Genomic DNA, 23369 nt, shown 5'->3' on the forward strand with positions numbered 1-23369 from the left:
TCTAGTCTAATCTAATTGAGAAACAGTCAAAGCTCATGACCTAGGTATGTGTAAATACATTTGAGTCCCAGTGTTGTTAGCCTGGGAGTCTGGGGCCAGGAGGAAAAACATGGCTTTTACAGGATGTGATTTTAAGAGGTGATACATTTTACAGGATGTGGAACGTTAACTGAAGGGGCCTCGGCCATTCTGCAGTGCAAGTGATGGCTCCTGATCCTGTTAGTGCATGAGCTGCCCCTCCCCCTGGCATAGCTGTAGCCATTTTCTTCCATGCCTGCCAGCTAGTCCATACTGTTGCTGTAACATGCCTGCCAGTCAGGGACACAGAGAAGTGACTTGGCTCAAGGACATGCTGACCACATACCCTGTTTTGTTCTGAATGTTCTGTAAGAGGTTTGCTGATCTTAAGAAATACCACAAAGCTTTACAAATCAAAGGTCAATATGAACTGTTAGGTCTAAAAATATCTTGAATCAGAGCTGACCACTGAGCAGCCCTTCCTGCACCTATGTATGGGCTCACTGTGGTGTTTCTGGCTGACACTGAAGAATGCTACTATTAAGCAAAAAAGTTATGATTATAATACTCATGCTCTGTTATCTCACTGTTCAGAAATTTCCCTGTCCACCCCCTTACCCTACTCAGCTTACAGGTTAGCTGAGAACACTTTGCCTACTAAGCCAACTGCTCCCCTCCCTGCCCTGTAAACTTTTCAACCTGGTTTTTCCTATAAAAAGTGTGCCCTGAGGGCTGAAGAGATGGCTCAGAGGTTAAGGGCAGTGTGTGCTCTTCCAGAATTCAATTCCCAGCAACTACATGGTGGCTCACAGCCATTTATAATAAGGTCTGGTGCCCTCTTCTGGCTTGCAGGCATACATACAGAACACTGTATACATAATGAATGAATAGATAGATAGATAGGTAAATAAATAAATCTTTTTATTTATTTATTATATGTAAGTACACTGTAGTGTTTCTTCAGACACTCCAGAAGAGAGCATCAGATTTCGTTATGGATGGTTATGAGCCACCATGTGGTTGCTGGGATTTGAACTCAGGACCTTTGGAAGAGCAGTTGGTGCTCTTAACCACTGAGGCAGCTCACCAGCCCATAAATCTTTTAAAAAAGTCTACCCTGGCGCTGGCAAGATGGCTCAGTGAGTAAGAGAACTGACTGTTCTTTCGAAGATCCTGAGTTCAGATTCCAGCAACCACATGGTGGCTCACAACCATCCACAATGAGATCTGATGCCCTCTTCTAGTGTGTCTGAAGACAGTTACAGTATACTTACATATAATAATAATAAAAAAAAGTCTACCCTGAGACCAGACCAGTACCATAATTAGGCTTCTAAGTCCTTTTTTCAGTCCTGAATCTTCAGTATTAAGGTGAGCATTCAATAAACTGTTCTTGCTTAGCTTGGGTCAGTGTTGAGGTGGTTCGAGTGGCGATTCCTGAACCCCAGCAGTTAGTAGCCTCAGTAAGCTCTCTGGTTCATCATGCTAGACTCCGGCGCAACTTTGTTTGATAGGTTGCTGCCCTTCTTGTCTGGCCTGGAAACTTTCCCTAAGTGGGTGGAAAGGATGGCTCAGTGGTAAATAGCTTGCCTTGCTCTTGTACTTGAGTTCGGTTCCCGGCACAAATGTCCTGAAGCTGCAGCTCCTGTGCATCTGACTCCCTCTATTGTCTCTCCTGGCAACCATGCACATGTTCCTCATGGACACACAGACGCACAGATATAAATCTTAAAGTCTCCCAAACTATGAATCCCAGCGCTTGGCCAGTCTGGTCTACAGAGTGAGTTCCAGGACAGGGAGAGCTACCCTGTCTCAAGAAAAACAAAACAAAAACGAAAAGAAAGAAGTCTCCCTGGAAGATTTACACATCTACTCCCTCACTGTGTGTGCCTGCTTCACAAAAGTCAGGTGACCTTAGAGCTGCCAACTTCTGTCACCATGCTATACCCAGAGTAGGCCCTATCCTGGCCCTCTGAGCTGTCTGGAGCATTGACTGCTGAGAGGGAAGAGGGAAAGGCCTGGTTTGTGGCACTGGCAGACTCTTGTTTATAACAAGGTCAGCAGGGCAGCCCTGCCTGTGGGAATTCCCTGTTGATCTTGAGGAACCAGGCCTGTTCCTTGGAGGAGGCTGAGACAGCCTTGCTGGCTGGGGATGAAGAGGAAGCAGTGAAAGTGCCTGTGGGTAAAGGGAATTTCTCCTCCTGTGGGAACAGTTTACAGTGCCCCCACGAGCTGCCCTTAGGTTCTGCCTGGTGGTTGCTACAGGGACTGAAACCAGTTGGGGGTGACAAGTGGGTGATTCCATGTACCTGAGTATAACCATTGGATCTTTTTTTTTTTTTTTTTTCCCCGAGACAGGGTTTCTCTGTGTAGCCCTGGCTGTCCTGGAACTCACTCTGTAGACCAGGCTGGCCTCGAACTCAGAAATCTGCCTGTCTCTGCCTCCCAAGTGCTGGAATTAAAGGCGTATGCCACCACCGCCCGGCTGCCCCTGTTCTTTTAGTTTTGAAGCTGAACAGTCAAGCAAAGCCAGAACCATCTACAGCCCAAAGCCCTGGTTCCTTGAACCTTCCTCTCACAAACAAATCAGTGTATACCTTTAGCCTTAACCCAATTTTCAGGACCTGGGCAGAATGTAGACAAATTCTCTGTCAAAACATGGCCAAGGTGACCTCTAGTGCACTTCCCAGGGAAGGGGCTGTCAGTTTTTCTGGAAGCATTCTGGCCCAATGCGTTCTTGCAGCTTGTACACATCCCAGACTTCCCATAACTTCAAACTGGGCCACACCCCTTCCTCAGGCCCAAGGAGCCCATGGGCCAGTTTAGCACAGCAGCAGTTCTGCAGACAATACCATTTTTTGTGTTGTTTTTGTGGTGTACTCATATACATAAAATAAATAAATAAATCTTAAAAAATACACATGTGTGCAAAGATGTCTGTACCAAGATGGCATCAGTTGTGATAGAACATGAGGGAAGCAATCTGGTAGTACTTCATCAGTAAACCATGGTACATCTGGGAAATGGAATATGAACAGTCATTAAAAGGGGTGAGGGGGGCTGGGGAGATGGCTCAGCGGGTAAGAGCACTGACTACTCTTCTGAAGGTCCTGGGTTCAAATCCCAGCAACCACATGGTGGCTCATGGTAACCTGTAATGAGCTATGATGCCCTCTTCTGGTATGTCTGAAGTCAGCTACCTGTACTTATGTATAATAATAAATAAAATTTTAAAAAATAATAAAAAATTAAAAGGGGTTAGGGGCTGCAGTGTGGTTCAGTGGTAGGACCAGTACCTGAGGGCTGGATCCCTAGCACCAAGAACAGAGTACCCAGCACACACTGGTTAGCACAATAATTAAGGGGCACATCATGTACAATATGCATCCATCAGAAGGGATGATACACGTTGCAATGAATGTTAGCAAACTCCCTCTAGGCCATGCTTCTGTTTAGCAAGGCTCAAGAACCAAGGATCTAACCTACGGCTGGCAACTTTCTACTGTGTGTCCTTACCTAACAACTAGGCGCAGAGTCTAATGCAGTCTGTAGCACACCTTTCAGGGTTTGCCTAAGGTGTCACCTCCTCCATTGCAACTTCCATAATTTACCTCTATCATTGGACTGTCTCCACACCAGCTTCCAAAGGAATGACACGAGACTTTTTTTTTTTTTTTTTTGGTTTTTTCGAGACAGGGTTTCTCTGTGTAGCCCTGGCTGTCCTGGAACTCACTCTGTAGACCAGGCTGGCCTCGAACTCAGAAATCCACCTGCCTCTGCCTCCCGAGTGCTAGGATTAAAGGCGTGCGCCACCATGCCCAGTGAGACTTTTTATTAATATGAAAGGTTAACCTTACTTGGTCTTGTTCCCAAGTAGCTCATGTGATTCAAACTATACTAATCTATGCTGTGCCATTTGGCTCATTACCTCTCCTTAGTACCTGTTTCTTCTGTGTCTGGCTGGCAAAGCTCCCTCCCCTGATTCTCCCCGGAAGCTCCGCTGTCCTCTCCCGCTTTGCTATAGGCAGTCAGCTCTTTTTTAAACCAGTCAGAAGGAGATGCAGAAGAATGTTTACAAACACTGAAACAGGTACTGCTAGCAGGGTATATCTTTCCCAGGGCAAATGCTTTTTGGCAACAGAAAAAAAAAAAAAGCATTATCTTTGAAGTTGAAATTATTATTATTTTTAAAGTTTGAAACTAAATATACCTTAGTATGTGGATAAATATACTTATATCCCCCTTTCTCTTTATATAAATTTAAGGTTAAGGGGCTGGAGAGATGGCTCAGCAGCTAAGAGCACTGACTGCTCTTCCAGAGGTCGTGTCAGTGTAAAAGGGGGCGGAGATCATTCAGTGAGGGAAGGATCTGTACAGCCTGTGTATATTAGCTGGTGCACACACCACTGATACCCAACTCCACAAAAACTCATTGCTGTGCTCCCTGCCTTTCTTCTTTCACATAAGCTACTGGAACTCGTCCCATACTGGAGTACATGAAACACTTTGTTTTAATAGCTGAACAATTTCCCAACCTAAGGATTACTACAGTTAGCCTGGGAATTATGAGAACCCAGGAAGATTAACACAGACACAGAGCTAGCTTCTGAAGCCCTGGAGGCTTGGTTCTGAAGATGTGGTTTTACCCTCAGCTCAGCTCAAAATTCGCTGCTAACGTTAGGCTGGAGGTTTCCCAGATAGAGAATTCCCCTCACTCACTCTGCCAACCCTCCAGCCAGAAGCCCGGGGAACCCGACAAAGAGATCCCCACCAGAAGCCCTTGCTTACAAGAGTCGGGGCAAAATACTGGATAAAGCAGATACTTAGTTTCAAAGTGACCACAGGACTCAAGACACACCTACCGGACACCTAAACTCCAATGCCTTCTCAAGCATGGCATTACCTCTCTCCCCTCTTCTACAAAAAGTTCCTAACCCAGTCCAGTCCGGCGACTTCAAAGACCTCCTAGTGTGAGACTGTGAACTCGCCAGGGAGCGACTAATCTCCCAAGAAACCTTTACATTTAGTTCAACTGTGTTTATTGCAGCGGCGGCGGAGAAGCCATTCAGTTAACTCGGAATTATGCGGCTTTTCAGGGACAACCGTCGTAAGTCGGACTTGTCGAGACGCGCGTCAGCATCTTCAGGGCAGTTACATTTGCGGGCACCTGAAGAGTTTGGGCAGCGAGTCAGCTAACGAGCAGCACTAAAGGTATGAGGACGCTGCCCCAATGGCGATCGGAACCCGAACAAAGGAGGTGAGCGGATACTTGCGTCAGCTTGGGTCACTTGGCCGATCTGGCCAGAGTAACGCATCTCTTAAGTTGCAGGGATCCCTGTCCCTTTAAGGGGGCTTAGCTCTGCCCCGTTACTTCCGCCCCGAAGTGGCTTGGCGCAGGCACGTGGACAGGAGTAGGGTGAAGCGGCCTCAAGCTTTCCCCTTAACAGACATGGCGACGGCCGGGATGCCGCGGGTGCGTCCGGCCGTGACGTCACTTCCGGGGCGGGGGAGGCAGAGTGGTGCAGTGAGGGACAAACAAAAGGAGGCGCTGGAGGAGCGCGGCGGCGGGCGGCCGGACTGGGAGGTGGAGGGCCGGGGCTGCCTGCCGGGCGGCTGCGAGCGGCGAGCCCAGGTGAGCGGGTCGGGTGGGGGATGAGACGCGCGCTGTCACCGCACCGGACGCTCTCGGACGCGCGCTCCGCCCCCTCAAGTTCTGCGGGGCTCTCGCTGCCCGGGGGCGCCGGCCACCCTGGCCCCGCGCTGGGCTTCGCTCCGCCCAGCCTCCCGCGGGCGCCGGCTCCGGTCTCCACCCTCTAGGCCGTGCGGCGGCGCGCGAGCCCCCTCCCGGGCACCCTGTTCTCCGCGCGCCTCTCACACCCGAGTTTCCGCCGCGGTCCCCAGGCCGCACTTGCCGCGCTGGTCCCCTGCAGATCCGCGCCCCTCGGCGCACGCGCCCCATTCCCAGAGGTTCCACCCGGGGTTCTCTTGACAGCTCTCCCACCAGCTCTTACAGTTCTTGGCCATGGGCTTCCCGGCCCCGGCTTCTCTCCTTAGACCACTCCCTCTTCCTGATCTCCCGGACTGTCTCCTGTTGTGGGGACGGGAGCACAGGCTTTTGGGACCTCAGACTGGGGCTCCCTGAACGACCGACTCCCGATTTGAGAGTCTAGTACAGGAGGTTGTGGTGAGCTGGAGGTCAGCAAAGGCGATCCCAAGCTGAAGGAACAGCAGGGTGACAGTGGCAGGGGGTGGGGCTTGTTTTTTGAGATAGGGTCTCAACTATGTAGCCTTGACAGTCCTCAAACTCTCTCTGTAAACCAGGCTGGCTGGTCTCGAGCTCACGGAGATTCACTCGTCTGGTTCCTGAGTGCTGGGTGGGCCTCTAACCTCTGTTTGAGACCAGAGTTCTTGAACCTGCCATGCACTGGACTGGAGTGAGTCAAGATGGGCTGGTTCTGCTTGATACAGTTGTTGTCTTGTTTTGAAAGAACACATTGAGTGAGCATTAGCTTTTTCTTGATGGGAACTGGGCTGACATAGTGGTGGACATAGGACAGCCACTCTTGTACAGCCTCCTCTTCCGCTGCCCCAGCTAGGACAGGGACAGCTTTAAGGATGAGGCGTGGAGGGGAGAGAGTCTTTGTGAGGATGGAGATACTTGTGTGCTGAATTTTGGAGACAGAAATGAGTAGCCAGAGGCTACAAAGTCTTTTCCTGCCTTACAAGTGTGTCAGTGGTCTCTTTAACTCTGCCATCTGTGTTATGCCCTCTGGAGTAGACAAACTGGCCAGTGCAGGAAGAATAAGTTGATCATTGAGGGTAGGAGAGGGGGTATATTCAGAGACTCAGGGGTGGTGCCAGTGGGCTAGGCCGTTCATACTGCTGTTTCCTTGATGAAGGTCGGGCTCTCCTCCAGCTGTCATGGGCAGGCAAGGGCAGGTGAGCAGTGCTGGAGGACAGCTTCCTGGAGTTTTCCTGGGGTCTGAAGCTCCACATTGTTTGGGGGATGGTGTACAAAGCAGGGACCAGAGAAGCAATTGGCAATACCTCCCACCCCCCAGGAGTCAGGCTCACATTCCTGTTCTCCGTACCTAAGGCACATTTGCTAGGATGGAGTTTCCTTGCAACTCTGAATGGCCTTCGTGGAGGGCCTGGGCTTCTGAGGGTCAGCCTAATGGGGCAGAACCCCTGCCTGCTGCCTGGAACCAGCCTGTTCCCAGGTCACTGCCCTGAGACTGTAGATTTTTACAGAGATATTGAAGGGCAGGCTGACCAGTGAAGACCTCCTGATAACTCAGAAGGAATAAATGCAGACATTAAATAAATATAGACCACAGTGGTCCTGAAGCAGTCCAGAGGAGAGAAGAGGGAGTTTTGGTCATTGAGCAGGCTATCCAGAGTACATGTCCTTCAAGAAGGGACTAGAAGAGTCAGTGAGTCCAGAGTCCTACTTCAGCCATGGCTGTGAAGTGGACAAGTGACTGTTCAGTATCAGCAGTGTTCCAGTCCTGTCTGAGACAGAGGGTGGGGCAGAGGTGGACTGGATGGCCTCTGGTGCTTTGCTGCATGGTCACGTATAGCCTGCCTGTCTTGTCTTCCTATGGCTTGGGGGACCGAGTTTGGCCTCCATCCTTTACCAGAGCCGACATCTCCACAAGTGTGACAGCTGCTTCCCAGCCCCTTCTAGACACTGTACCTCCCAGGTCCTGCTGTCTGCTGCTTCCTTCCTGACTAACTACTGTTATACTGCTCTAACTCCCTCATAGCTGGGCCACACTCCCATCTCCGGCTATTGTTGCTGTCTTCCAAGTCTGGAGCGGTGCCCACACTTCTCTCTCACACAGCCACCTTATCTTTGGTAAGCAGTGCAGAGCATGGTGCCTGTCAGTAGTTGAGCACTTGCTCACTGTGGAGAGTCTGTCCTTATGTTTCAGAGAAAGTCCTTGTCTGGTCTGGCTCAGCCCTTGTCATTTCTCTCTGGCCATCTCCCATATCCGGGACTAGCTGTGACAAAAGAGTAGCTTGCAGCATCTTGCCCACCTCTTCTCCCCTGCCTGTGCTATGCCTCCTGCCTGGATCCTTCTACTCCTCACACCCAGGGGTCACCAGATACCTGTTCTTCTAAGAAACTGTACTAACCCCTTTGGTCTGGTCTAAGGCTAAGCCTGAGTCCCTAGCAGAGCCTCGCCTCCAGATTGAAAAAGCTGCCTTGAGGACTCTTTGAAGAACTAGGATCTGTGGGACAGGCTCCCTAAAAAATACTCTGTGAACAATATAAGTTTCTTTAAGAGCCACAAACGTGCCTATTGATTATAGCTCTCTCTTTCTTATAGGGCAGCAGCAGCGTCCATGGAGCAAAAGGAATGTCAGGGCCCTGTGCATCCAGACAGGGATCAGCCTCAGCACCAACAGCCAACACAAAGATAGCAGAGCCATCTCAGGGTAAGCTCTCTCCAGACTGTCTGTACTGCCTCTCCCAGACAGATAGCATGATCACACCTCCATTTTCATAGTCCTTTGATGTGCATAGGATCCGGGGCATTGGAGTGGTGCCTGCTCCCTCTGCTTTGGCGGTTTGGGTTCTATTTTAGTAGTGACGGTTGAGCCCAGAGCCTCACAGGTGTTAGATAGGCAAGCATTCTACCTTCAAGTTACTTCCCAAAACTCAGTGTTAATCTGAGGTTGGCCTTGAACTCCTGATCTTCCTGCTTCAGTCTCCCAGTCCTGGGATTATAGGCACACACCACCATTCTGGGGCAATGCTGGGGACTCTTGCATTCCTTCAGGAAAAGCTGAGGCAGAGATGGAGGTTGGGGGACTGAGGCAAGAACAGAGGACCAGATCCAGACAGTTAGAGGAGCTGAGTTCAATCTATAGCCTCAGCTTCCTTCATGGTGGGTTGAGCGTGTTGCTTCAGCTTGTATGTGGGTCAGCACTGGACAGAGACCACTGCTCAAGCTTTGGCAAACAATCCTGCAATCCTTTCACAGTGTGCTGTGCAGATTGCACTGCAGGGTCAGCAAGGCCAGCGCTAGGCAAAGAGTGCTTTCTGAGACACACTCTGCCTAATGCCTTCTCCATCCACACCAGTTCTCAAAAAGATTCTGAAGAGAGGGATATGTGACTCTTACCACCACCCATTCCTCCCTGCAGATCTCTTTGGTGCGCATAGCTAGAAATGCTGCTGCCTGTGACGCATTTCCCAAGAGGTGTTCCCTTGGTCACTGAAGTTAGGGAACTGTGCCTGTTCTGGGACTCGTCAGAGCCTTGGAAGCGTGTTCCTGAGCACGACGAGTGGGAGCAGCCTTCACACTGACGTGGTCCCACGCGGCTCTCTTGGAAATAGGAACCTTTATACTCTGTATAGTTTGCCTTTTCTCTGCTTTTTGAGGCAAGGTCTCTTGTAGCTGGGGTGGCGGCTATTACTTTAAAATCTATGTAGTGGTTGCCTACTCCTGGGTTAGCCTCAAGCAACAACTACTACTGCTATTACTACTATGACTTCTTTTTCCTTTTCTTCCTCCACCGTCTTCTCTAGTATTTTTAAAAATTATTTATTTATTTTTATTTTATGTACATTGGTGATTTGAGTGCATGCATGTCTGTGTGAGGATGTCAGATCTCCTAGAACAGGAGTTACAGACAGGCAGTTGTGAGCTGCCGTGTGGGTATTGAACCTGGGTCCTCTGGAAGTGCAGACAGTGCTCCTAACCACTGAGCCATCTCTCCAGCCCCTCTTCTCTAGTTTTATTTCATTATGTGTATGAGTGATAAATGTTTTGCCTGCATGGTGTCTTGTACACCATGGGGGTACCTGGTATCCTTGAAGCTCAGAAGATAGCTTTAGATTCCCTTGAACTGGAGTTAGAAACAATGTGAGCTGTTGGGAATTGAACCAGGGTCTTCTCCAAGAGCAGTAAATGTTTCTAACTCCTGAGCCATCTCTTTAGCCATGGTTTCAAACTTGTGATCCTTTTACCTCAGCCTCTAGAGGACTAGAAGTACAGATGTGCCCCTCCATATTGTTTAGAGTTTGATATCAGAGAAAAGGTAAAGTCCTGACCCCATCTTCTCTCTGACACCTATTTCATGAAAGTCAGGTCACTTTGGGGCTACCTGCTTTTGTTTGTTTTTGGTTTTGTGTGTGTGTGTGTTTTTTTTTTTTTTGGTTTTTCGAGACAGGGTTTCTCTGTGTAGCCCTGGCTGTCCTGGAGCTCACTCAGTAGACCAGGCTGGCCTGGAACTCAGAAATCCACCTGCCTCTGCTACCCAAGTGCTGGGATTAAAGGCGTGCACCACCACTGCCTGGCCAGGCTATGTGCTTTTTAGCGCTTTTGTTTCTTGGAAGGGCAGCCAGTGTCTAGAGCTCTTACCCAGGACTGGCTCAGACAGGCTGCCGAGGCTGGCAGACAGAACAGAAGGCACATTCCTCCTGCAGCACCCCTGGGGCCCTACTGGGCCTTTCTGACTGTGTGGGGCATTGACATTAGAGAGGGAGGTGGAAAGCGCCTGGTGTGTGGTGCTGTCATACTCTTTTGTTTATGGGAACAAGGTCAGCAGTGCCTGCCCTGCCCTGTGGGAGCTTCCTGTTGGTTGTTGAGGAACTCTGTCCCTGGGGAGAGCAGGCTTGAACTGAAGCTTGACTTTCTGGGCGGTGGAGAACAGGAAACCAGAGGAAGTGCCTGTGTGAGATGGGAATTCCTTCTCTGCCTGTAAACAGTGGAGTCCATCATGCTGGGATGAGGCGTGACCTCTGCTGTCTGCCTGAGCTAGGGCCCAGGTGCAGCTCAGGGAGACCTGTAACATTTGAGTGGAATTGGATTGCTGTATGTGCCTGAGTTTGTCGCGTGACGTTTGTCCTTATAGTACCTCTAGGTCAGTTTTGTATTGGTCGCAGAGAGTTTCAGACAGAAATCCCATGGGTTGGTTAGAAGACAAGGAAAAGGGCTTCCCAGTTGTTTGAGTCTACAGAGCCACTGATAGGCACAATTAAATATCAGCAGGTTTTTACAGATTTATTTATTTAGTTTATGTATATGAGTACACTAGCTGTCTTCAGTCACAGCAGAAGAGGGCATTGGATCCCATTACAGATGGTTGTGAGCCAACACGTGGTTGCTGGGAATTAAACTCAGGACCGCTGGAAGTCAGTGAGTGCTCTTAACCACCGAGCTATCCCTCTAGCCCCATATCAGCATTTTTTAAAAAATGGGATCTCACACAGCCCAGGCTGCCCCTGAACTCCTGCTGCTCTCCCTCCCAAGCGCTGGGTTTGCGGGTGAGCACCTCCATGCCCAGCATCAACAGGGGTTTTCTAGTGAGGCATGCCAAGCCTGACAGCTGGAGTCCGTGGAGTGTTGTCTGGCAGGATCTGTGCTGTTGCTGAGCTCCTGGGGCCCACTTGACTGCATGGCTCTCCTAGGCCCTCCCCAGCCTTCACTCCATTTCCTCCTCTGCCCTTCCCTTGCAATCTTCCTACTTCTCAGAGATGTGAACTGGCCCCTGAGTAGCTGATGGCTCGAGCCCGCCTCCTTCCCTCCTTCCAACACCCTATCCTCCGTGAACATCCTTGGTGCTTAAGAAGCCGTTGGGTCACCTCATTCACTTCCACCCCAGTCGTGTATGTGGTGTCTTTGCCATCAGACAGACAGAGACCAAGGCTTAGAAGATGTGGTCACTTGCCTCAGTTGTAAGTGGCAGCACACATCAGGCCTGAAACTGAGGGAAGTGCCTTGGTGACCTATGCTCCATCTACTCCACCCGCTCTGCTCTTCTCTTTCTCTCTACTTTGAGGGCGTTTTCAGAGTATTTATAATATGGCACCCACTGACCCTGGCCCCAGACCTGAAGTCAGTCCTGGAGGCCTGGGCCTAGGAGAGTGCATGTGGCAGAAGCTCCCTATGTGGTCAGGTTGGTGCTCTGCACACTGTACTGGGGACACTGACCAGAAAGCCGCTCTTGGCTCCAGCCAGCCTTGAGTGAGTGAAGACATCAGGGAGTAGAGTGGCGCTTCCTCCAGAACCAGGTTGGATTTTTTTTTTTTAGTTTGTCTGTCTCTCTGTGTGTGTCTGTTTGCCTACCTCTTTGTATATGTGTGTGTGTGTGTGTCTGTCTGTCTTTGCTTTGTGTATGTATATGTGTCTGTCTTGTCTGTCTTTGCTGTCTCTGTGTGTGCGTGTGTCTTTGTGCGTGTGTGGTGTGTGTGTGTGTGGGATGGGCTTTACCTTCTCTGGTGAAAGAGTCATGGGACTGAGGCTCTGGAAGGCTGTGACCCCACTGCAGATGTCCTGAGATCGCCTGGGAAGTTTTTTTTCTGTCTCTTGAGGCCTTGAAATCTCAAAATTAAATTGCTTGCTGCATTACAGCCTCACACTCCCTCTAGAGTAAAAGTGGCTGTAAAATTCCATGGTTTCACATGCGACCCCATCTCCGAGGCGCATCTGCCAAACCTGTGCCCTCTCTGACACTCAGATGACAAATGTGTGCCCAGTCCGGTGGCATGGCAGACTCCTGGCCAGGGGCACCGTGCATTCCCCAGCTGAATCCTTAGGTTCTGATTTGGGGAGTTGATAGGCAGCTTGCCTTTAGCTGAGTCCCCTTGCCTGCCTGTCCAGGGTGCTTACACCTACCTTTCTTAACCAATCTCAGAAGACACAGCAGATGTTCATAGCAGGTCATGACCAGTCTTCAAGGCTACTTTGTTCCCAGGGATGCAGACCCAAAATTGGGCTCCAGTTTCCTTAAGGCCTGGAATGCTAGAGACTCCTGAGTATGACCTGCCTACAAAGGCCTCATTTCTGTTCATGCCTCATCAGGAGGCTCTTCCTAAGAAGCATCTTGAAAGGCCTGTGGAGGCCGCACGGCTGAGGAGACAGACCTGATGTCTTAAGAACTGCTTGAAAGGCCTGTGGAGGCCGCACGGCTGAGGAGACAGACCTGAGATGTCTTAGGAACTGCTTGGCACAGCAGCAAGTCGGATCTAGGTCTATCGTGCCACCCGGTCCTATAACATCAAAACAGTTCACCTCTCTGGACCTCAATCAGCCCTTCTGTTCTGAGAGCAGCAGTGAGCCTGGAGTCCAGGCTGCTCTGGAGCTGGACAGGAGGAGTTCATGAGTTTACAGAGGCAGCCTGGGCAACTTCTCAAACAACCCCTAATAAAAACTATAGTAAACATTTTTACTGCATAGAAATGATCCAAAAGCTTTTTGGGGACCACTTCATTTGGGGGACCCCCTGCAACCCTCCAAAAGAAACAAAATTACAGCTGTTTTATAGATGAGATGGAATTCTTTTCCCAAGTCACTCACTGGTGAGGTTGGGAGCCACCAAGTGGTTTGCCATGATGTTGGAAGCTGAGGGGCAAGCAGAACTGGGCACATAGCAAGGGCAGTGGCTGGGTCTAAGCTATAACGGCTAAGCTGTATACTGGATTCCAGTGGCCAGTGGGGGTAGTCCAGGAGGTGGCCCTTGCCTGTTACCTTTTACCAGAACACAGCCGCACCCCTATGTGTTTGCAGAGGACAGACCTGTTTGGGAAGCCCTGCCCTAGTGCCAAAGCAGTTCAGATACTTTAACCCTCCTGCTCAAGCCTGCCATCTCCCCAAGGCTGTGTCCCAGGAGGTGAGGGAGTGCCCTCCTGTGCAGGGTAAGTCCCAAGCCCACAGTCTCTTACTCATTCCAGCTGGGCTTAGGAGTATGGCCAGGATAGGGGGCTGGGTACCACATGAGGGTGAGACCTCCCACCTCCTGGCCTAGTACATGAGGAAGCATAAACCCTGGGACAGAGTCATAAGCTTGAGCCACTCAGTCTCACTGGGCCTCTAGTGACCACCCTTCCCCTTCCCCAGGAGCATTTTAGAGGGACAGCCTCTTTCTGAATGCAGGGAAGTTTCCCCTTAGGTTCTGTTTGTGCTTCAACAAAGGGCTCTTTGTGCTCTGTATGCTCTGCGGCTGAGAGGGCCTGTAGCCCAGGTGTAGGAGCTGCCCAAGTCTCTGGACATGTATGTTTTGGTGGTCTCTATCCAGATGAAAGGGGCAGCATGTAATCTCTCTCTCTCTCTCTCTCTCTCTCTCTCTGTGTGTGTGTGTGTGTGTGTTTAGGAAGTATCAACAGGGGCTCAGTGGTTAAGAGCACTTAAGAGCACTGACTGCTCTTCCTGAGGTCTTCAGTTCAATTCCCAGCAACCACATGGTGGCTCACAACCATCTTTAATAGGATGCCCTCTTCTGGTGTGCCTGAGGACAGCTATAGTATACTCATATAAATACAATGAATAAATCTTTAAAAAAAAACAAGATCAACAGGAAATTAGGAGCAGTGCACACTGCTGTAGTTCCAGTCCCTCAGCTAGCTGAGGCTAGCTAGAGGATTGCCCATGTCAGGGCTTCAGAGCAACCTGAGCAACATAGATTCCTCTTGAGGGAAGAGAAGAGGTGTAAGAGGGGAGGGTGAGGAAAGGAGGAGGAAGGATGGGAAAGGGGGGCCCTGACCAGTGGCCTTTCCTGAGCCCTAGAAGCAGAAAGGTGGGAGGAACAGCAGAACTGTGAGAGGGTCTTTTGGAATGGCACAGTGGGTTCTGGGCCATGCTAGGTTTCAAACAGGTGTAGCGCCTGTCTTCAGTTCCTACAGTGGCACTCTGAATAGCCACCGTCCCACCTTATAGTTGAGATAGCAGAGGGGACATGGCTGAATGGCACTTGCTCTCCAAGCTCTTCCTGCCATGTGTGTACCCACTTAGATTAGAGTTACTGTGGCTGAGGTGTGTTACAGGGTGGGGGAGCACACGCTGACCTTTCCTCACAGAGTGCGTCTGGTCCTTGGTGGTTTAGTTACAGTCCCCAGCAGGCTGAAGGCTTTTTCTTATGTGTGTTTCCTATTTAAAAGCACAGGATACGTAAATCACAAGATATAGAAGAGACAACCCCATGACCTGACCTACCCTCTGATATAATCTCACGGAGTTTATGTGCGTTTCCATACATGCAGTAGGGAGGGAGTTTATTTCATTTTGTTTTGTTTTGAAGCTGATGAACTGTTTTCTAACAAGAACAGGTTTATGGTAGGTTGCCACAGCTCATGTGGTCAGTCTTATGCCGCGGTGCAGTTGTTCTCAACCTTCCTAGTGTTGCCATCCTTTTTTTTTTTTTTTAGATTTATTTATTTATTATATGTAAGTACACTGTAGCTGTCTTCAGACACACCAGAAGAGGGTGCCAGATCTCGTTACGGATGGTTGTGAGCTACCATGTGGTTGCTGGGATTTGAACTCTGGACCTTCGGAAGAGCAGTCGGGTGCTCTTACCCACTGAGCCATCTCACCAGCCCCTGTTGCCATCCTTTAATACAGGTGTGGTGACCCCCAACCATATAATTACTTTGTTGCTGCTTCATAACTATGATTTTGTTATTGTTATGAATTATAATATAAATACCTGATATGTAGGAAATCTGATATTTGACTGATGTAAAATAAAAAGGTCTTTCAATCTCAAGGGGTCTCAAGCTTTAGGCTGAGATCACTGCTGTAGTGATATTTTTTAGATGGCAGGTGAACAAGATGGGCCAGTGAGGGAAGGTACAGCGAAGCCTGACAACTGAACTCACTCCTCAGTTGCTGTCTGATGGAAGGAGAGTGCTGACTCCCCCTCAGGTTGTTCTCTGACCTGCACGTGCTCTGTGGTGTGTGTTCCCACATACACACAGGCACACGCACACGCACACATTGAGTAAAGGGGAGTAGTTCACTACAGCTGGAAAGATTGGGCAGCTCACTCTTGACTCTTCTAGCTGCAGAGAGTTTTTGGTTTTGTTTTTTGTTTTTAGAATAAACTCTGTTCTCTTGCTTTTCTCTCTTCCTCTTTTCTTTTGTTTTTCGAGACAGGGTTTCACTGTGTAGCCCTGGCTGTCCTGAAACTCAGTTTGTAGACCAGGCTGTCCTTAAACTCAGAAATCCGCCTGCCTCTGCCTCCCAAGTGCCGGGACTAAAGGTGTGTGTCACCACACTTACCTCTTGCCTTTCTCAAAAAAAAAATAAAAATAAAAAATAAAATAAAATAAATAATAAACATAAAAATTTAAAGGCTTCAAAAAAGTAGACTTGAAGGTGAGAAGGCACAAAAATAAAGAGTGGGCTCATACTTCGTCTTTGTTTTATTTTATGACCCACATGTAACATGAGATCCTTGTTCTCACTGTGTTTGGGCTCAGGCTGGTGCCTCAGGTCAAGGTTGCTGGATGGCAGGGGTGTGGTGGATGTGTTCCTCCCTGTACAGAAGTCACCTCCTCTATCTGAGAAAGGTTCATCTTGCAAAATAGAAACTTTGTCCCCATCGCGCAGCCCACTCCGCGGGGAATGAATATGATGACCCCTTGGAACTGTAGTTGGTGTCACCCTGCAGCAGTAGCCCTATCCTGACTGATTGCTTTTGGGGATCACACTCCTCATCCTTGTCAGCAGCTTCTTATTTAGGCTGGTATCTTGGGGGACAGTATCTGGGTCATTGTATACAGATTTATGAAGCGGGAGCACTCCTATTACAGAGTTACAACAACAGATGTTTAAGTTAAATTACGTGCTTGGACCAAAAGAGTATGTCATGCTGGGGATGAATTTGAACTCATCTGTCTCCTATTCTTCCTCTGTGTGTGTGTGTGTGTGTGTGTGTGTGTGTGTGTGTGTGTCTGGGGATGAGGCAGGATCTGGCAAGGATGGAGCTGTCAGCTGTGGGATAGTGTTTTGGGGCAGAGTGTACTGCTTGGAAGGGGGCGTGCTCACTACCATGGTAACCTGTACAGCAGCCACTGCTGCCCGCTGGGCCCTCACAAGTGTGAGCATGGGAGAGGACCAGCCCCTGGGGGCAACTTTTGTATAATGAAGTAGGTCAGGCACACAGGAAGGGAAGTATCAAAGTTGCCTCAGACCTCCATTCTCTCCTTCCACCATATGAGTCCCAGAAGTCTGACAGAAGGACAGATGGACAGAGTTCATCGTCAGGTAGCTCGTCAGGCACAGGCTGTTGCTAAGGCTGACCTGACTTCATTACCCACATCTACATTGTAGAAGGAGAGACCAAAGCCTGCAGTTGACCTCTGACCTCCACACGTACCCCTCTCCAAAGAAACGAACTAATAAGAATGAACTGTTTCCCCTTAATTATCGATTATAACATGCTTATAATAAAAAGAGGTCATCCTGGGATGAGAAAGCGTAGCGCAAGCAGGTGTCCACTTGTACCAGGGTTAGTTACAGTTAGCAGACTGAATCTGTCCTTGTGTCAAGTGTTTTTGTACAAATGCACTTTTATTTGCTGTATAGTATTTTGTCCTCTGATCGTGTAACAGCTATTTCATGTGTCTCCCCAGGCAGGTGCTTGGTTTCATGATCCTTAGGCCCACTGTGTGGACACTCCTGGGCTGGGTCTGTCCTGCAGTTTGAACAGGCACTGGCCTGCTTTTGTTTTCTCAGCTCAGTCTGCTTGAGAAACTCATATTCCACCTTCCACACCCCAAATTCTACACAGGAGCCTGGGATGATGTGTAATGGTCCATGTTATACAGAATTCCCAACCTTTTCTCTCTTCCTCAGGCATCTCCTGCCCACTTGTGAGCATTTTGAGAGATACTCAGCCTCCAGGCCTGGGACATAGTCTCCAGAGGACATTGACTCATCTTTGCTAGAGACAGATGGGGCTGGGGATGGGACTCAGTCGGTGGAGTGCTTGCCTGGCACGCATGAGGGCCTGGGCTGGATCCCCAGTACTCTGTAAACTGGGTGTAATGCTACCTGCCTGTTGTCCAGCACTGGAGCAGTGGAGGCAGGAGGATCAGAAATTGAAGGCCATCCTCAGCTACAGAGCAGTGTTCAGGGCAACTTGGATTATATGAAGCCCTTTCCTACAAATAAACAAAGCAGTGGCTGTAGTGTGGCAGGGCACAGAGGGCAAAGCCTCTTCCGCCTTCCCTTCGTCTATTTCACCCCCTTTCATCCTTGTTCTCCATTTAGGAGTGTCTCCAAGCTCTGCATCTCTTGGGGCAGAGACCTGACCTGACCCATTTCCCTGTTGCCTTCTGAACTTCCTTCTCAGAGCTCTGTAGAACACCTGATCCTCACACCTCAGTGCCAGCTGTTCCCTTTCCTTCTTTAAGGCTGTAATTTATTTTGGATCTTATGCTCTGAGTTTTTTGGTGCTCAGAATGGAACCCAGGGCTTGGCCAAGTACTTGCCCTTTGAGCCATGACCATGGGCTCCATAAAAACTTTTGTTTGTTTTTAAGATTTATTTATTTTTATTATATGTGCACTGGTGTTTTGACTACATGTATGTCTGTGTGAGGTTGTCAGATCCCCTGGAACTGGAGTTACAGTCATTTGTGAGCTGCCCTGTGGGTGCTGGGAATTGAACCCAGGTCCTCTCGAAGAGTAGCCAGTTCTCTTAACTGCTGAGCCATCTTTCCAGGCCCTCCATATAGTTTTCTAACCAAAAGGAAAGTGTATATTGATTAGAAACCTAAGTCTCCATTTTAGTTCTCTGCCTCCTCTTCTCCATAGTGAGCCTCACTGCGGTGGGTACAGAGGAGCACACTTTCATATCCTTCCGTGCTCTGGGCCAGCTTTTCCTTGACAGTGGCCATTCCTTCCCATTCCACTGGCCACTTGCCCATCTCCTATGTGCTGGACCCTGTCTCTCTCTCACCCTAGTGTCCCGGACGGAGTCTCTTATTCTGTTCATCTCCTCCGTGACTGCGCCCACAGACTTTCTTTTCAGTAGCAAGTGCTGGAGAGCTTACTACACTGGGTGGGGTGTCTGCTCTGTTCCCTTCCCCTCACCCCCAGCCCCAGGCTCTGGCCTAGAACCTGGCACTATGTCAGGAAGGAGTCAGGACTCAGAAAGGGAAAGCCACCTGCCTAGCTCACTCTCCTAGAGAGCAGCAGAGCCAGCCTGGCCCCAGTCTATTGCTCCTCTGCAGAGCTCAGGGCCTTGGTCCCACCATATTTTCATAGTAGCCTGACTATGTTAGGAAACTGAGGTAGTATCTTATCTCTCCCACTGCAGCAGCAAGAGGCACGGTCAGGACAAGGAGGGTCTGTGGTGATGACAGTGGTCCCAGGGCCCAAGTCTTGTTGAATGGTCTGGGGTAGGGTGCAAAGGAGGGGCAGAAGACTGGGTTCTGTCACTTGCATTTCAGATCCTTCACCCATATTTTACACTCCTTGGCACATTCCCTGCAGTCTGTACTCCTTCCAGACAGAGAAGCTAGACAGCCTGCAGAGAAAGGTCCTACCCTCATGCACTTCTCGCATCCTTCCACTGCTCTCCCTTCACACTCAGGCACATCCAGGACAACTGGCAGGTAGGTCTCTCATTGCAATGGCCCGGGTGTGGATTGGCTGGGCTGCACTGTGCCTGGGTGTGCAGTCCGTCTTGAGCATGTATGCCCGTGTGTAAAATGGGCATGGAGGGTAATATTGAACCTTAGAAAAGAAGCAGAGTGTGTGCTGCGTACCTACAGTCCCAGCATTTAGGAAACTGAAGCAGGAGGATTGCTGAGTTAAGGTCAATCTGAACTATATAGTGAAACCATGTCTCAAAAAGAAAAGAAAGGCACACCTTTAATTCCAGCACTTGGGAGACAGAGGCAGGCAGATTTCTGAGTTCGAGGCCAGCCTGGTCTACAGAGTGAGTTCCAGGACAGCCACGGCTATACAGAGAAACCCTGTCTTGAAAAACTGGAAAAAAAAAAAAAAATAGATGGAGATGGCCTAGTGGTTAAGGCTCTTGCGCCTTCATTTGGTTCCCATATGAAGTGACTTACAACCGCCTGTTACTCCAGTGTCCTCTTCTTAAGCAGGGCAGTGCTGTGTGATCCCAGAGAGACTTAGAACCATGGGGTCCATGGAGATGGGCAGGCACTTAGTGACTACCGATCAAAGTTTCTGTTGTGCAAGACAAAAAGGCTGTGCAGTAGCTACTGGGGACATCTGAGCCACAGCTCTACCTCACAGCACTGGCCAGACACAGGAGTTACACAATGGTTACATTTATGGTAGTTATCTCATCATATCTCAAAGCCAGCCGAGAACGCCATGGGCAGCACAGTGGAGTCTGGACTGGGCCTGTTCCCAGCCTCTGCATGGAGAGCTGCTCCCAGTGTGGGTGCTCACTCCTCTTGCTCCCTGGGCTGCTGGAGGGTACTGCACCTCACCACTCCCTGTAGCTCCAGTCCCTCCCTGAGGCAGGAAGTGGGAGGGGTCACCCTGCTGGCTCTACCCAAGCCACATCCACCTGAAACTGCTGGTTTACCACACCCAGATCCACACCCATCCCTGCCCACTCCCACCCTGTCGCTTTGTGAGAATGCCTCTGTTTGTTACTCACTGTGTGCTGTGGACTGTGTGCTAGAGAAGCATCTGGTCTGGCTCAGGAGGGGGGCGAGCAGACCATGCCAGTTCAAACTGCACCTGTAATACCCTGCTGTTAGGGGTAGTCCTCCACACAAGCCACTCAGGCCCAGGCCTCCTCTGGGATCAGCCCACACCTGGCCTGAGGTGGGGTACACTTTGGATGTTCATTACCCTCACAGAGCCCAGCTAAGGGCTGCATAGAACCCAGAATGTGCTTTGAGGTGGGATGGGAGCAGGTGGATAGCATGAATGGATAGGAGCGTCTCCTTTCTAAGGGAGCTACCAGGTCTTACTGCTCAGAGCCTGGGCTGCTTCCTCTGCATCTTGGACCCTGACCACTACTTTGCTGGGCAGCACAGCTGAGCTCATCTTTCGATAAGAGGCTGGATATATTTCATGAACTGACAGGCTCAACTTTCCACCAGAAATCAAAGTTAAAAAGTACCGTGAAATGGAAGTCACAGCCAGAAACTGACTTGATCCTAATTGTCTGTCTGTCGGTCCCAACCAGTCACCTGGGGAGTGAGACAGGGTATCTCATTCCCTTAGGTCCTAAATCTTTCCCGTCCCCTTCTCTAGTCTTCGGCTATCTTGGATGAGGCCTTGGAGCCAAGAAAAATAGTTCCCTGCTGAAAGTCAGCTGTGTGATTCAGCCAGCCCTCCCCACTGCACCCCTGTGCCCCTTTCTCCCAAGAGTGTGGGTGGTGTGCAGAGCCAGCTGGTCATTAGGGGGCTGGGGCCTTCCTGTGAGGTAGGCACTCATCCTGGCCCAAGAATCCAGGCCTCACCAGGAGAGCTAGCTGGCTTGGTTGCTGCTGGCCCTGAGGTGACCTAAACAATGGGAACCTAGGAATGGGGACCCTGAATATCTGCAATAGTCTCTTAAACACCACAAGTATCAGGCACCTCCTGTGCATGGGACCTCAGGCAGGAGGAGGGCAAACTCAATAGAGTAGTGAAGCCTGAGCTTAGCTAGGAGCGGGCTGATGTCTTACTTGATAAAAAATGACATTGGGCAGGTGTTTGGCCTCCCAGAATCTCTGTTTTTCTGTTCATGAAATCAGTTAAAGAAGACAGAGCAGAGAGTGCACTAGAGCCGGTGTGGGAGGAGCCTGCCCTGTGCTGTGGTTATTGCCACTTGTAGTAAATGCACAGGGCCTCCAACCTCACACAGGTGACCTCGAGAGACTGGTTGGGAGCCCTTGGCCTTTGCGGAGAGGATTACCACGGAGGAGCTGTTACTACTGCCATCATCAACATCAGTGTGAAAATACAGGAGGCCCCCTGGCAGGGTGTTCCACTCCTCTTCTGAGAGAATGAGACCTATCTGACACGATACTTAAAATTCGGTGTGAAAACTAGATTCTGATCAAGAACATATGGTGTTACGTAAAAGCTCAATTTCGCTTTTTAAAATGGGGTGGTGATACAGCTCCTGTGTAGCATGCAGGAAGTCTTTGGTCTGGTCCTCAGCAGCACATAAACTGAGTGTGGTGGATTAGGGAGTAGACAGGACCAGAAGCTTAAGGTCACCGTTGGCACTGTATGTGCTGGATGAGTCTGAGGCCAGCCTGATGCTAGAGAAGACCCTATCTCAGATGGCGAACTAGAAGTCTGTGAAAACTCTGAGAGCAGCCGCGTTAGCAGGGCCATGGGTTTCCCTCCATCTCATGCCTTTTATATTTTCCCAGATGCTCTCTAGTGAACTTCTGGGGATAGACACTTCCTATATCCCACTCACTACAGATTTGTAGAGCAGTGTAAGCTTAGGCTCCTTGGCAGAATGTCCAGGGGCTCCAGGGACTCCCCTTACATTCGTGTTTGTGGCACAGGCAAGCTCTTCCTAAAGCAGCTCCTGGTCCATCATTTCTCACACTAGGCAGAAGCCACTGTTAGACCAGATTCCCAGGCTTCCAGTCCAGCCAGACGAGCTCTCTGGGGCCTCAGGTGGTCCTTTACTTGCTGTTTACAGCTCTCTTCCCACACCACAGATTATTCACAGGAAGTTACCCATAACCTCCCTCGTGCACCCCTACCCCCAGGAGTCCCTAACTAGACCTGTCTGTCTCCATAGCCCTGTCTACACCTACTGTGTAGAAATGTGGAGATGTGTTTTGGTCTCTTTTGTTTTTGAGATAGAGTCTATGTAGCCCTGGCTGGTCTCTATGTAGACCAGGCTGGCCTCAAACACACAGAGATGTGCCTGCTTCTGCTGGTACTAAAGGTGTAGCCAGCCGGGCTGGTGGCGCATGCCTTTAATCCCAGCACTTGGGAGGCAGAGGCAGGCGGATTTCTGAGTTCAAGGCCAGCCTGGTGGACAAAGTGAGTTCTAGGATAGCCAGGGAAACCCTGTCTTGACCAAAAAAAACAAAAAACAAACAAACAAAAAAAACCCCTAAAGTTGTGTGCCGCCACACCTGACTACATTTGTACATTTTTTTTTCAGACTTCACAGTTTGTTTTATCAGAATGAGTTTTGGAGGGCTGAAGGATCAGCAGTTGAGAATGCTGGCTGCTGTTTCAGAGGACCTGGGTTCAATTCCTGGCACCGACATTGTCCTGCAACCTTTTGTAACTTCAGCTCCATGGGATTCAGACTCCCTATTTGGCCTCTGTGGGCACCAGACTTGTACAGGTGCACAGTCATACATGCAGGCCAGACACCCATATGTATAAAAAAGTAATTTAAAAGTTGTTTTGCCAAGCATGATAGTGCATATCTCTAATCCCAGCACTTAGGAGCAGAGGCAGGCAGATCTTTGTAAATTCAAGGCCAGCCTGGTCTACAGAGTTTCAGGCCAGCCAGGGCTACATGGACTCTTATCTCAAAAAAACAAAAACAAAAAACAAAACATACAAACAAAAAAGACTGAGTTCTTGGTCTTCCTCACTGCTTCTTGTGAGGAAATTCTCTGTGTAGCTCTGGCTGGTCTTTTGTTTTTTTTTT

General features: G+C 49.7%; 1 protein-coding gene across 7 annotated transcripts in view; it reads left to right on the top strand.

The window, feature by feature from the left end:
* The first annotated feature begins 5175 nt into the window (after positions 1-5175).
* Lrrc8a (leucine rich repeat containing 8 VRAC subunit A) overlaps positions 5176-23369 on the top strand; it is a 27832-nt gene continuing 9638 nt past the window's right edge. The window contains exons 1-3 of one of the 7 annotated variants that reach the window (XM_029472551.1): positions 5711-6213; positions 6340-6452; positions 8352-8460. The gene's annotated coding sequence lies outside the window, so the exon portion shown is untranslated. The other 6 variants (XM_029472565.1, XM_021155908.2, XM_029472560.1 and 3 more) reach the window with 6 other exon arrangements.

This window comes from Mus caroli, chromosome 2, assembly GCF_900094665.2.
Source record: "Mus caroli chromosome 2, CAROLI_EIJ_v1.1, whole genome shotgun sequence".
Lineage (NCBI taxonomy): Eukaryota > Metazoa > Chordata > Mammalia > Rodentia > Muridae > Mus > Mus caroli.